General features: G+C 32.3%; 1 protein-coding gene and 1 long non-coding RNA gene across 10 annotated transcripts in view; one reads left to right on the top strand and one right to left on the bottom strand.

Moving 5' to 3' along the window:
- LOC145277840 (serine/threonine-protein kinase PAK 2-like) overlaps window positions 1-16,198 on the top strand; it is a 299,605-nt gene that overhangs the window by 208,053 nt on the left and 75,354 nt on the right. Inside the window, exon 1 of one of the 8 annotated variants that reach the window (XM_080129781.1) lies at window positions 7,308-7,406. The exons of the other annotated variants lie outside the window; for them this stretch is intronic. The gene's annotated coding sequence lies outside the window, so the exon portion shown is untranslated. Of the gene's footprint in view, window positions 1-7,307; window positions 7,407-16,198 lie in introns of those variants that run through there. 8 annotated transcript variants of the gene reach the window in all.
- The window catches only part of LOC145277842 (uncharacterized), a 311,077-nt gene continuing 296,881 nt past the window's right edge, over window positions 2,003-16,198 (bottom strand). The window contains exon 3 of one of the 2 annotated variants that reach the window (XR_013868218.1): window positions 2,003-2,138. This is a non-coding gene — a long non-coding RNA (uncharacterized LOC145277842). The remainder of the gene's footprint in view (window positions 2,139-16,198) is intronic. The other variant, XR_013868219.1, reaches the window with a different exon arrangement.

Raw genomic sequence — 16,198 nt, forward strand, 5'->3', positions numbered from 1 at the left:
AGACGTAATCTACGCAGGTTGTCTAAATTTATACATGTCTTGGCCTGTCATACTATTTTCCACTCTGAGCTTCCAGTAATAGGTTGCTAGCCCTGTTTTGGGGGGTTATTGAATGTGCTTTTATGGCCATAACATCTGGTTTTAAAATTTCTATAAGTCAAATGACTTATAGAAATTTTAAAACCAGATATTATGGCCATAAAAGCACATTCAGTAACCCCCCAAAAACAGGGCTATTCAGGATTTTTGTAATAAATATTGTTGCTTGGTAAACAATACTTTTAACCAAAAGTATTGTTTATTTTGTAGTGCACAAGTTCATCAGTCGCAACTTTTCTCTTTATTATTAACTTATTTCTTTTAAGGTGATTGCTATTTTTGCTGGTTATATTTTTATCATTAGTGTTGTTGTATTGTCAACATTTTCACGTTTTTTGTTAGTTTTTCCTATTGTTCCCATTTAATATTTTCTGATTATAAGATTTAATTATTTCTACATTTTGCAGCAGCTGTTTTATAGAAATAAAAAAAACAGCTTCTGCAAAAACTTAAAAATTAAAAAAAAACATTGAAACTACATTTAAAATGCAAATATTTTTATTAAAAATAATTAGATTTTTTTTTAATCTCTACTTTTTCTTGATTTCATCATCAGTCTTTTTTGATTTTGATGGAGAAGACTGGCTGACAGGTCATCTGTAGCACCCAAACGGCAACTGCCATGAGGCAGGTTAAGGTTATCAGTCTTTTCAAAATTTCTTAAAAAGATGCTTTCAATTAACTACAGCATCCATATAAAAAGATGTTTAATAATCTCTACCTGCCACTTCAATGACAACACAAAGAATAAGTTCTAATTATTAAAATAAGTCAAACTTTTTTTTTAACACTTTCTCTGATGATAGATATTTTACTATCGAAAAATAATTTTTAAAAAAAGTATAGATGAAAGAAATGTAATGATTTTAATGTGGTTTTAAAGGCATTTTATCTTGTTTAAATATTTAGATTTTTATTATTCTAAATTCTTAAATATATGGCTTGAAGTAGCTTTGCACAAAAAACAAACTTTAAAGTCTTAAGCTTATTCTTTTACATTGTTTTACTAAACTGAATTATGAAATCGGTATGCATGAACATTCCACAACATGGTGTTGCTTCACGAGGGAAAAGAGACGGAAGAAAAATACTATCACATTCAACAGCAAAGACCTCAACAATTTTGTCCATGTGACCCGACACAATCCTGTACAACACCATCAATTTGAATCCTGAACAATTCAACATGACATGTTACTAGAGTGACCATGGCAGTGGAATTGGAAGCAGGAAAGGTATTTGTTCTGGCAACGATAAAACCATAAACTGTGCAAAATTTGTCAACATGCTGACTGCTTTCAGAAACCTGGCCTGCAACACGAGCGTCAAGATGCACTACATCTTTTTTCACATCTGGACAGGTTTCCTGAGAACTTGGGTTCAATGAGTAACTAGCAGGGGAAGAGATTCCATCAGGACCCAAAAGAGGGACACAGTCATGATGGCTGACTGTTGGAATCTGAAGAGAAACCCCCTTGCTGCTGAGCATTAATAGGAGTTCAAAGAAACAGAAATTAAAATCTGGAAGTTTGAATAATGGTGAAGCAACATGCAATTTACATGTACTTACTTTTATCATTGTCCACAATTCAGTTTACAGTAATCCATGTTTCAATCAGGTAATCAATATATGTTGTTGGCAAAACATTTTTTTCCCCTTAAAACCATATTTAGGATTAATATGTGTTGACAAAAATCAGCTGATAATGCCATAAAAATATAATTGATTTTGTTGCAAGATTTTTTTTTTTTTTTTTTTTTTTTTAAATCAACTTAGCACAAAAACCTGACCTGGTGGAGAGAAATTTTGTGATGCCATTTTCTGATTCAGCAGTGCAAAAATACCATAAATCAGCATCAGCATTCAAAATGCAAAATATTGTTGGCCAGTGAGTGTGCATGAAGAAAAAAAAGGTAGAATGTGGGTTTTAGACTATTTTTCAGTTGTGTAGGTTTTAGCATCATGAATTCACCTTCCAATTTGTTATTGTTCTGCTACTAACACTCCATTGTATTAATTTCCACTGCAAGTTTAAATCCTGAAAAAAAAAACTTTTATAAATTAATATCGGGTTACAACATAATGTAATTTATGAACATTGTGATAGCAACATTCTTTGTCGGTTATTAACATATTTAGAACTGCTCCTAAAGATATATTTATGACAATCAGACATTTTTATAAGAAGTGTAACTCTATGGCAAAACAGACATTGAAAAATTAGAGGTCAGGATGACTCATTTTGTTTTAACAAATATATTAAAACACAATTGTGTTAGAAATTTCAATCAATGAACGACAATGGCTTATTAGGATTTGGTAAACAAATACATTCTAAACGGAATCTGTAAAATTCTGAATACAAATATCTTTGGAAACAAGAAAAATTTTGAAAAGGTTCTTGACAGAAGTTATTACACAAGAAAATAAATTGGTAGCCAATTTAATGACTGGACAGATGTTTGTATAGCAGTATAGTCTCTGAGTACCCCACTCCAATCTACCAAATTTCCACTACCAATGATTACTATGATATTGCCTCATTGACAACCATACACTCATTAACTTTTATCTTCAAGTGGCCTTCAGGCCTTGATAAGTGGTGATTCATAACTCCTATAATTTGAGCATTCGCTTCGTTCAAATTAGAGGATGCTGTTCAAGTTTCATGATAAAAAAAATGTGCTGCAGTTAATTTTAATTTTCTAAGAATTAAGAAATAGTAAATGAAATTCATTGCTATATCATACTTCAAGTATATATTAAGTTGAGTTTACGATATATTGCAAGTAAGAATTGTTAAATATTATTACCAGGAACAAAAACATTGAAAATAAATTAAATCTACTCTTACTTGTTAGGTATTTATTACCTAAGTTATCATCTACAGAAATCATATATTTATTTAAAATACAGTTTTTTTAGTTATTCATTGAATGAGTCTCATTGCTATTTCTATTTTCATCGATTGAGCTCTCTGGTGCTGCCATTGTATTCCGTAAGCAATCACGAAAATCTACAATTTGTTGATTCTGTAGCTTCTTTATGATTATATCTCTTCGGAGTGACATTGCTTCCAAAACATAGTTGTCACTAAAGTAAGGACTTTTTTCTAGAAATTTTATAACCGTCTCCATAGACTTTTCTGCATCATCTGATGATATTGCTTCATCAGAGTGTTCTTGGTTATTTACATTAGGGTCAAGAGAATAGAAGCTATCGCTATTTTTATCACCATTACTGCCTTCAGGATATTGATCAGTAGTTTCCTCATCTTGTTGCACTCACATTTCAACATCATTTGCATTAAGTGATTTAAGAACAGCGTGGTTGGTCGGTAACCGTTTGGTTTCAAGAATTTTTTTCTAGACCAGATGTATTCTCTGATTCTTTTAGTTCAGAAGCCTTTGGCGCTGGGCATAATTTACCCCATGCTTTTGTTAATGTGCTTGCTCGAACTTGATTCCATGCACTTGCGAGAGAAAATATGGCATCTTTGATAGTAAAATAGTGCTGAAAATTACTTATACTCACGGTACTATTTATCATATTCATCATGAAATCATTTCTGTAGAAACATTTTTAGTTCCAAATAATCCCTTGATCCATAAGTTGGATGAGAAGTTCACATTAGGTGGTAAGTAGCACACAAAAATATTCCCGCACGATGACACTAGTTCTAACTCAGGAGGATGTGCTCTACAATTGTCTAACAGAAACAAGCACTTTGAATCAGGTTTACCTAATTCAAGAAAACGCCTCTGGACAACTGGCACAAATTCTTGCAAAACCATTTTTTAAACAACTGTTGATTCATCCATCCATTTCGTGAAGAATAATAGGATACTGGCAAAGGTGAAACTCCGTTCAATGCTCGGGGACACTTTGATTTGCCAATGATAAGAAGCTTAAGTTTAAGAGTTCCAGAAGCATTAGCGCATACCATCATTGTTAGCCATTCTTTATTTAATTTGAATCCTTTTATTTTCTGCTCCTCGGATCCGGCTAATGTTTTTGTAGGTAAGCACTTCCAATTTACACTACTTTCATCAACGTTGTAAACCTCCTCTGGTGTCAAACCATAATCGGCAATTATCGTCTTGAATTTGTCACAATAATTTGATGCTGCGTGTGTTATCAGCAAACCGTTGTTCACCTGACATTGTTAATTGTCTTATACCATGTCTACTCTTAAAGCCCCTAAGCCAGGCTTCACTGAATTTCATATCTTCTGCGATATTCAGCTCTTCCTTAAGAGATTTTGCTTTAGCAATTAACATGGGCCCAGATGTTGCTACAACTTCATTCCGTTTTGCTACAAACTACTCATGCAAAATTCGATCGAATTCAACTTCCTTTGATCTGCCAAGAGTCCTTCTTTTCGCATGTCTTTTATTTGGAGAGAAAGGAGCAGCCTTCAATATTTCCTCCTTTTTCTTTTTGATGTAAAAAAGTATGCTTCTTCCAATCTCATAATCTCTCAATATAACGCTATTTTCAACTCCAGCGTCTAATTTTTCTATAATTTTACGTTTTTCAAGTAAAGTCAGTGTCACTTGTTTTCTTTTAGAGTTGCAAGCCATTGTGATGGGTTGTTTTACACTATTTTAAATATAGCAATCTGAAAAAGAAATTTACAGTTAGTGTAAATTAATTATCAATAGCTAATAATCTACATTAATTACATAGTACCAATATTAACATTTCTGCGCAATATCTGACTAAACCATGTAAACAGTTTTACTGCAACTCCGCATAAAATATGCTAATACAATTTCAATGATGAGACAGTTCAAGTTTAGAGAAAGTCCAGGTTTAGAAGAAGTCCAAATTAAAGGAGTTTTACTGTGCATGTATATAAAATGAAACATCTAGTTTGTTCAACTTAACTAAAGTGGAAAACTACAAGTCTGTTTTTCATTATATTTTGCAACAGTGATTGTATCTAACCCAACTACGTTTTTGAATGTTAAAAAGTAAAAAATATTACCATATTAAAAAAATCTTTTTTCGATATCATTACTTTTAATTCCGATTTCAGCCGAGGCTATATACTGGAAATACTTCCGGTTTCTATTGAATCTACTTTCATTATTCCGATTATTCAGTGACATTTCATATCGATATGTATACCATTAATCCTGTTTTTTTTTTTTTTTTATAGAAAAAATTGCATTAATTGGGTTTTTTTTTCCTTCCTGCATTTTCTTTACATGTTCCTCTCTGGCATAACAAAATATTAATAATAAAAAAAACTACTTGCCGGGATTCGGCAATATATATACACCAGTTTTGTTTGTTGTTTAAATACTTGCAAAAAAAAAAAAAAAACATGCACAAAAAAGTTTGTTTCACTTTCTTTTTAAACTATAAAAAAAAAATACTTCAACAAAACAGTTGCTGGTTAATTTTTAAACACCCTAACCTCCTCATGTTAAAAATGGCTTTCGGATTAAACACCCCCCCCCCCCAACCTCGAAAGTCGTTCTTAACATGGGGAGTTATTCTAAAAGCCGTTTTTAAGATGGGGATGTTGGGGTGTTTATAATACACTGGGGCGAGTCGTAAAATTAGCTATGTTGCTATTATTTATTACAAAAATTGCTTAAAAAATTTTTTTTTTGACAAAAGAAATTTGAGATTTTCTGCAAACATATAAGAAATACAATTGAACGGTAGTTTTTTGTTTCTTTTTGTTTTTTTTTTCTGTTGCTGTTTTGTTTCTACATTTAAAATTTTACTTCATAATTTCTTTCACATAGCTTTATTATTACATCGGCAACACTCAGCTTTACCCGGCTGTTGACGTCACGCACCGGTCAAAATTTAATTCATTGTGAATTTATTCAGGCATTCCTTTGGAAAATAAATATTTAAAATAAAGTGGCGCTTATGCACTTATGGTACCGTGCTATTTTTAAAAATTGTATTTTCGCGTTAAATTCAAGTTTTACAAATATCTTCTTATTTATTAAATTGTTAGGTGAAAGTACATATAATCCGGGCGGTTTCTAATGTGTGGAAAATCTAGCTCCTGAAAAAAAGGATACTTTGGATAGTAACAAAAATAAAATTTTCCTCAGTCTCGAAGGATTTCTCCTCTACTGATCAACGAAAAAAAAAAACGGTGAAGTGTAGTTCACCCTGTTTCTCTCCCCCTCTCTGTCTTCCTCTCTTAATGTCTCTCTCTATCTCTCCCTCTCTTTCTCTCTATATCACCCTCTCCATCTCTCTTTTAGCCCCTTTCTCTAACTCCCTCTCTCTCTCTCTCCTTCTCTCCTTTCCTCTGTCTTGCTCTCTCTGTTTCTAACGCTTCCCTCTCTCTGTATATCTCTCAGTCCCTCTATCTCTCTCTAGCTTCTCTCTCTCTATTTCCCTCTCATTTTCTCTTTTCTATCTATATATCTTCCTCTCTCTGTACATGTCTAATCCCTCATCCTATTTTAGTCTCCTAAATTAATTACAGTGACTAAAACATTGTCAAAACATGGATAAATCCTATTTTAGTCACCTAATTTACATACTGTGAGATTAGAAGTTATTTAGAAATTACTGCTACCTTGAACGGCACCAGGAGTAATTGATAAAACCTTTCTAAATAAATTGATTTTTAGCAGCCATTGGGTGACAAAATGACATAGTCTTAGCCCTTGCTGTGACCTTGCTACTAAGTAGAAGAACTACTTATTCTTTGAAACTACTATTAAACATTCAATTTTTCAATAATCTCATGTTCAACATCTCCAAAACATCAAGTATGGGGGAAAAATATTGCAAAAATGCAAACTTTGGGATGAATACACAATGGCACACAAAAAATCACTTGAGGCTCTTGGTCGATCCTTGCAATATTTGCATGGTAATGTTAGACCATTTGGGAATGCAATAATATTGCTTGCAGGAGATTTCAGGCAAATGTTGATGTCAATCAACACCAGCAGATGAAATAAATGCTTGTCTGAAATACTCTACTTTTTGGTGCCATGTGAAGACATTAAACTTAACTCAAAATATGCGTCTCCAGTTGCAGACTGCTCGATGCGCACAGAAATTTTTGCATCACTTGTGGGAAATTGGGTATGGAAAAGTGCTGGCTGATCTGAGTTAAGGGTGAAATTCTTTGATTCTTAACTTCTGTAATTTTATTACATCAAAAGAAGAGTTGGTTAAAAAGGTTTTTTTTTTTTTCAGATATTCAAATTAACTAGATGAATTCCACTTAACTGACTGAACGAGCTATTCTTACAGCTCAGTAGAAAGACGGCCATGAACTTTTACTATTATTCAACGTAAAATTCCAAGTGAGGTAATCAAATACAAATCCACCTATTCACATATTTACCCGAGCTGAATTCCCCACCATTGTCAGTCATCAATTCCATAATACCAAATACTCCAGTCTAATTTTTTAGCAGGGCATTAATGATACAACTTGTTTCTTTTTTATCAATATACACTTATATAGTGCACATGTGAATCGTGAAGGATCCAATGACCTTTGTACTGTTTGCGATCCATTGACACCACTGATCTAGAGGATGTTTTTGCATACATCTGGCATAATTGACACTTGGAAGTTATTTCCCCCAAAGATATGTTTGTATTCTTCCTTTCATGCTATAGCATCTTTTAACATTTGCCATTAGTTATTTTTTGGGAGAGAGGGGTGAGTAAATTGACGATGGAGGTTCACTAGGATTGATTTTCTGTCAGAAATATTCAGTTCTTTGAGCTTAACTGAATTCACTCCATGTGCTTGGACAGTCTCGTAATAGGGATATTATAATGCGCTGATGATTTGAGGTTTAGTGCTATCTCTTTTCTCAGGATTATTGCAGTGTTGTTTTCCAGGTTCATCTTGACTTTTACCTTTTTCATTGAGGATCGCACCAGATCAGGCTGTCGGAAGATGGCATCCTGACTCAAATGCACCTACATTAACACCTTTTTTGTTTTTGTTAACTCTTTGCACAACTCGTCTGAACTCCAATCTCTGGTCCCCCCTCGCCAATCTTTCACGAAAAACACCCGTCTAGCCGAATCCACTGTGAAAAATTTCCCCCACTCTTTATCTGTGCCTAAATCAAAACGTGGATTCTATGAACAAAGCTTCTTTCTTAGAACTGCACGCCTGTGGAACTCTGTTCCGTCTGCCTGCTTCCCACCAGACTACAACTTGGATGTGTTCAAGTCCAATGTTAACAAATTCCTAATGAACCGCCCCCTTAAGTAAACACTTCATCAAATCTCCACACTAACGTAATGTACTTGCAATAACCCTTATCCCTGAGTGGCTTCCGGGCCTTGATAAGTGGTGATCACTGTGTAAAAAAAAAAAAAAAAAAATGTCTTTATCCTCCTCTTCTGATGTACTTGATAAGTGGTGATCACTGTGTAAAAAAACAAAAACAAAAAAAAAACTAAATCATATTCTGCAAAGCCCAAAACAAAAACAATCTCCCTCCCTTCGCTCCTTTTTTTTTTTTCCACGCCCACTTCCTTACTAGCTTCACAACTTGAAACACACCAACCAAAAATATGATAAACCCTTTCCCTTTGTGGGGCCCGGGAATAAAAAAAAACAAAATCCACTTATAATCTTTACCTTTGTCTGTTCCTCACTCTACAAAATCAATAAACCGGAACCCATGAATAAATATAGGAAAATATAAACAACTTGAAATATAAAACCTTTACACTTTTTTGCCCTTTGGCATCAGAATAAGCGAACTGCCCCCCTGCTGAGGATAAAAAGCCATTAATGCGGCAACCAGTTAGCTGTGGGTTGCTATCTGTAATGCTTTAGAATGTAATCCTGGTGATCATCACTTCGGCTTTTACTTTGGCTAGATAGGCAGTCGAAGGGACCCAATTTGACCAATCGGCCAGTTTTGCCAAGCCCTAGCACTTACACTCAAAATGCTAACTATAATAACAAAGAACAAAACTCCTCTTTTTTCCTCGCTACCAAAAATAGGCCAATTAAGTAAATGCTAGGTGGTGGCAAGTCAATCAATTGGAAGGACCAGAACTCAACACTTCATCTGAACATATGTATTTTTGAGGATATAATGAACACAAAATAGAAAGTATTTAAGAACTCCTTATCAAAAGAGTATATCCTTCACATAGCCCCGACATGGTCAAGGCGAATGGATTTCCCTCTTACTATGCCCCAATTTTGGACTCCGAGGTGGGTAGAGAGCATGGTTGATGAAAGATAAACCCCAAAATACACGGTTGAAAAAACAAATGCTTCCCCTCAAAACCTTTAAAAGAAACTATTATAGTGACTCTAATCTCTTCAGCTCAGATGATGAAAAAAGATCCAAAACTAGGAAAACCATACCATCTATATGCAAAGGAAACTTCCCAAGATTCTTAGTTATTGAGTTAATAGAAAAGAAAAAGATTGGAGACTTATCACCTTTTCTAATAGAAATGGCTGACTGGGATGGCTTCCGTACATTCATATCTGATCTACCTTTGCATTCCATGTTTAAAAAGGATCTGTCCTTTATAGTATCAGACCTGACCGAATGGTTAATTGTAGGCATAGACCGATTTATACCATCCAAAAAATTCCAACAAAAACCTAACAGCCAGCCATGGTTCTTCCCAGAATGTGCTGCTGCCATCGCACACGGAAATCACTTTTTCCATAGCTACCAACGTAATAGATGCACTGAGACTAAAGCTGCTTTCAGGAATGCCAGCAACCACTGTAAAAGAGTAATAAAAAATGCAAGAGAGCTATATGCCCAGTCTGTTAAATCCAAGGTAGCTGATCAGCGGCTTGGTTCCCACCAGTTTTGGCAAATAACAAATAGGATCCTGAACAGAAGCGTGCGTTCTATCCCAACCATTATCAATGGACCAGAGGTCATCTCATCAGCATCAGACAAGGCCAAACTATTTGCCAAGAACTTTGCAGCTAATTCTACCTTATGTGACAAAGGCCATCAACTCCCCATATTTCATCCTATAACACAGAACACGCTAGGTAACATACAAATATCCGTGCATGAGGTCGCTAAGCTAATAAAGAACCTTGATTCCAGTAAAGTAACTGGCCCTGACAGCCTTCCAATTATAGTGTTAAAAAAGCTTCAACCAGAACTTGCCCCCATACTTACAAAACTGTTTAAGTGTTGCCTTAAGGAGAAGTGCTTTCCAACACCCTGGAAAACCTCATCAGTATGCCCTGTATTTAAGAACTCCGGTGATAAGTCATCTCCCTCTCGGTACAGACCAATAAGTCTCCTGTGTGTCATGAGTAAGTTGCTGGAATCCATATTAAATAGAGTAGTCGTCAACCACCTCAGCAGAAATAACCTTCTTGGTGACACGCAATATAGTTTTCTCATAAGATTAGCGAATCTCTCGACAAAGGCTTCCTTTCTAGGGCAATTGCTCTTGACATATCAAAGGCCTTCGATAAGGTATGTCATAAAGGCCTACTTCACAAGATTTCCAGCTACGGTATAACTGGAAATGTTTTCTCAATCATTAAATCATTTCTCTCTGATAGCTCATAAGAGTAGTGGTTGATGGACAAAAATCAGAGGCCCACCGTATTAATGCTGGAGTCCCTCAGGGGTCAATCCTGGGCTCAACTCTCTTCCTGATCTACATCAATGATCTCCCAAAACACATACTTAAATCATTCGTTGACATCTATGCTGATGACACGACCATCTATGGCAACACATCAAAGGCTGTAAATGACAAAGTTCTCTCTGATTCTCTCTCCTCTGATCTCGAGTGAGTACAGTGGGGAAGACTAAATGCTTCAAAAGGAGTGATTCGAAGTCATGAGCTATCATTAGCAACAGAGGAGGAAGTAAAAACCGAATTTAAAAAAACAAGGAGTGGTCAGCAACACTCATATCAACATAAAGACTTAATAAAATAATAACTAATACATATATATATATTAACTTTCAACGCAGTAACAATACTCAAAGAAATCAAAATTACTTAAATGTAAAAGTAAATCAATACATTCCAGATCCATTAAGGTGTTTCAACTGCCAAAAATATGGACATCATAAAGAAGTTTAAAGGAAAAAGAATATGTGGAAAATGCAGCAACAGACGACACCGAAGAAGAATGCATAAATGAGGTGAAATGCGTTAACTGCAGAGAAAATCACTCGATCTTCTCTAAAATTTGTAAAGCATATGAAAAAGAAAAAGAAATAATGGAAGTAAAGTACAAAAAAACATAACATTCCCAGAAGCTAAAAAAATAGTTGATACATATTTGAAAGACAACACATATGCTGAGACAACAAAAGAGATAACTAAACCATACCAACATAATGAAATATATGATCAATATAAGGAACTGATAAACAAACTAATTACATTAAAGAATGGCCAGAATTTCAAAATAGCCTTAAAGAAAAATATTTAAATCTGGATAACAAAACAATAGAAATAACAAACCCAAACAAAGTAAGATTTCATCTACAACAGAAACATCAAAAAGAATACCACAAAAAAACAAGAAAACAATCACCAGAAACTAATAAAAATATAAGTAATGATAAAATAGCAAATAAAGAACGCTTGAGAAAAGAAGGAAACCAAACAATAGACATTCAAAATAGATTCCAAATACTAGAAAAAATGTAAACCAAAAACATGGATAAAAAGACCAACACAAGTAATTAAGATGGAAAAATGAACAAGTCAAAAAAACACCGTCCCAAGCAAGACCTAGATCAGCATCCAGATCCAAACAAAGAAAAAAAGAAAAAACTCACCAAAATACTTCACCAAAGACACAAACTCTGACAAAAGACATATATGTATGTAATTGCCTAAAAGAAAAGGTTTGTTAAGTGGGATGATTTAACTGGGACTCCTCATCTTACATATAAAGTAGTAATTTTTTCCTTAACGTTGGCAATTATAAACTTTGCACCAAGCTTAATATGCTAAACACTTCTGTTAACTACTTACAATGGTGCATGTTTTATGAATATGTGCTTAGATTTCTTCTAAATAATATTACATTTATTCTGACCTATCTGTTTCTCCTACAGAACTCATTGGGTTCTTAATATGTAAATTCTTGTAAAAAGCCTAAATTATTTCATTTAAACTCTTTACTATCTTCTACATATTATACAGGCTTCCAAAACAAAATAAGCGTTCCATTTCTAAGAAAACGGGAATGTTTGAACATTAGGAGTTACTTTTATTTATGACCTATTTGCATTAAAATTAATAATATTTAACTAAATAATATTTAACTATTAAAATTATTAATATTTAACTAAATAATATTTAACTATTAAAATTATTAATATTTAACTAAATAATATTTAACTATTAAAATTATTAATATTTAACTAAATAATATTTAACTATTAAAATTAATAATATTTAACTAAATAATATTTAACTATTAAAATTATTAATATTTAACTATTAAAATTAATAATATTTAACTAGCAGAATCTGGAAATTCCACAGGAGACTCATTCATATGTAATATGTTGATGTTGGCATTCTGTAGATGTTCCGTTTGAATGGAGACGCTCTGATATTATTGTAGCTCTTTTGTTAAAACTGCAAAAATATTTATCTAAGTTAGCAGGGATGTAAAGTACACTTAAATATGATATAATTTTTGATAGTTAATATTCTATCGATTTATATTATAAAGTTGCGATTTTAAAAATTAAAAAAAAATATCCATATGACTTGGTTGCATCAGCTATAATCGAAACCAAAACATGAAGAATTCTTGGTAAAATTATTTATTAACAAGAAATGGAAATCCATAACAATTAAATACCAGTCACTCGGATGTAAGTATGACTCACATAATAAATAACAAACACACTATCTTAATATATATCTATATAAATTTATTAACTTTCTTTCCTGGTGAAAGGAGGAGGGACTTTTATTTTATTCAACATTGTTTCTTTTGCCACACAAACTTAGTGTTGTTTAGGATACTTAATGTTTTTCAAGAAACAAAATAAAAAATCACCAAGGAACATTTTGGATTTTTGTGAATTTATTGTCTTTTTTTTCATTAGTTTTTTGGTAGGTTCAGGTTAACAGCAACAAAGCTGACACATTTTTTTTTACATATCCATTTGTGACCTATTTGCGGTTAAACTAATTTTTAAGAGCCTTATTTCTGGCAGGGAGGAAAATATTTTTTTTATCAAATCACTCTTTTGTAAACCCCCACCTCACCCACAGGCCATGCCAGATTATGGGTCTTGTAAGTCTGCAATAATTTTGCTTCCTTTACAGTGTCCAGGTGACAAAACTTTTTAAAGAACATTTTTTAAGCTGTTGTAGAGATATGTGGTTTACTGAGTGCTGTTATAGTTTCCTTGTTTTTTGTTAATGTTGCTGTCACACTCTCCCATGACTGCTATCTTTTGAAAGATATCCTATTTAAATGTTGCCCTGCTGATTTTTTATAAAGATGCTATTGATGTGAGCCAGAGAAGTTATAATCCAGGCCATCACCAGCTCCTACATAAATAAATGCTCTTTAAATAGAATGATTCATGTTGAAATTTATCTATTTCTTTAATGAGCATCATCACCAAACCAATAAGTCTTCCTTTAAATAAAACAATTTTTTTATGGTTTTGAAATCCATTTCCATGACTTATTTCCAGTAAACATTTGTCATGGCATTTATGGGATTTTATCATTCGACTATATTAACCAAAAATGAATGTGCAAATGAATAATAACCACAATTTTACTTTTTTAACATGATTTCTTCTTTTAACACCATTTTGCTTAATAATTCATGAAAAACATGAAATATTTCATGCTAAATGATAGAAAAATGTTTTTGTTTTTTTGTGACAGATATTTTTTCTGTGTAAAAAAAGAATGCCTCATTATTTATATTCATGTTATTTGTAGCAGGAGTGCATGCTAATGAAAGCTGTTCAGCAGTGTTTTGTCAATGACAGGAGTGAATCATAAATAGTGGATAATCGTCATTTAGAGGACATAAACTGTTCATTGCAAATCAATTGAAAGTAGTCAGAATTTTGAATCACACATGGAACCTTTTTCATTTTATTTTTCTTTCGTTGACTAAAAATTATGAATTTATGTTCTGCTTTTTTCATAGTTTCTTTTTGGACTTATTTATGAAAATGACTATTTTTCCTGTATTTTATTTTAGCGTTGTAATGTTAATAAAGTTATTGGAGAGGGAGTGGGGTAATGCTGAAACTCCTTTCACACCAGATAATTTGGGTAACTGCAATAGAAATTTAACATTGAAGGATGTCGGTTATCCATACAAAACGTTTACTGTTTAAGTCTAAATTTTGCAATTTATAGGAAATATTTTGCTCAATATCCAATAAAAAACCAAAACTTTATCAAAGATTTCAATTAGTTATTGAGTGGGAATTTTAATATGGAATTTTTGTATGAATTTTTATGGCAAAAATGGGGGGAAAATGCATTAGTTAGGAATCTGATTGATCCAAAAATAAATTTATTTATTCAATATCGTTCAGCTAATTTCATTTTTATTAGACAAATAAGAAACGGTCTTCTCATTGCACATCAGCAATGCTGTCAATACTCATGAAGTGAATTTTGTTTTTTAGTTTTGTTTGATTGTATAATTTGAAATTTCAAATAGTTTTAATCAAATGTCTTCTACTTTTGATTTAATACTTTTTGTAGCTTTTTGAAATTTCAAATTAGTTTTGATAACATGGTCATGTTTTAGTGTTTTATTTATGATAGGGAAATTCTGATTTAGTGCTTTTATGGAAGGTTATTTTTTTTTTTAATCTTTAATTTTTTTTTAATGAAAAGTTTAATTTAAATTACTTGCTTGAAAATTAGCCTAAAATTGATTGTAAAGCAATGCTTTTATAAGTTATGCCCTCAGTTCCTGTGAACATTCTACCCATGTGTATTAAATAAACAGTTTAGTTTGAAATTCCATCCCGGTTCTAGAGTTTGATGAAAACATTCCCAAATATTAGGTTACCAAGTTTGACAAAGAACAAAAACAGGAAAGATATTCTGATTATCCCTATAGAACGATTGAACTCAGATTCTTAATTTTTGTTATGAAAATTTGCATTTTTATTTAATTTTTTTTTTTTTTTTTTTACACAAATCAATTTTTAATTTGATTTTCTTAGAAAATGATTTATAAAGTATGGTATTGTTTATTCAAGAAATTATTAACACAAACAATAAAAATTAATTTTTGTATTTCAAAAATGTCAAGGTACAAAGTTTTAAAATTTTATTTTCTTTAACCAACTGGTGCATGTTCAAAAAATAAGTTTTGTATGGAAGTATAAAAGAGCTGCTGAGTATCGCCTGCAACATGTTTTTTTTTTTTTTTTTTTTTTCTAATGTGATCAATTTAAATGAAAACATCTGAGGACAATAAATCATTGATCGATTGTGAATAATAAATAATGTTCTAATTTATAAATAGGCGATGCTGACAAAATTATAAACAAAATATGTGAGTAAATAGACAATGTGTCATTTTTTATGCAAAAAAAACGTTGTCCAATGAAAATAAACCAAAGTAAAAAATTGTTTTTTTTTTTTTTTTTTTTTAGAGAAGCTAATATTTCTTAAAGTGCAAGATGAATGTGTGTTCTCTGCTTTTTATAAAAAGTTGAATTTTGTCAAATCATTTTTTATTTTATTACCTGGCTGGATTTTAGTTCTTTCTTGACTATCTTTTTCAGTTTTTCTCTTCCTGTCTTGTCTACCTTTTCCCTTTTTTTGACAGTTTTCTGTAAAATCTGAAAATGTTTTGCCATAATTTAAAATGGGTGTAGAGTTAGATGATTCTTTGCCATCAAATAATAATTTGCTGTCCCCTTTCCACTATATGTGTACTTTGTCTTGCTCTTAATTCTAATTAGTATACAATAGTATAGTTTACAACTGAGAAATTATCAGATACATTTACAGATGTAGATAATGTCATCATCTGTAGAAAACCTCAAAAAAATAATTTAAAAAAAAGGAGTATAATCTTCAGAGATTTTATGAGGTAGCTAAACAGTACAATGTCATACTTAATAGGAATAAAAGCATCGTTTC

The sequence above is a fragment of the Euprymna scolopes genome, chromosome 6 (genome assembly GCF_053919585.1).
Source record: "Euprymna scolopes isolate OS-2025 chromosome 6, ASM5391958v1, whole genome shotgun sequence".
NCBI lineage: Eukaryota > Metazoa > Mollusca > Cephalopoda > Sepiida > Sepiolidae > Euprymna > Euprymna scolopes.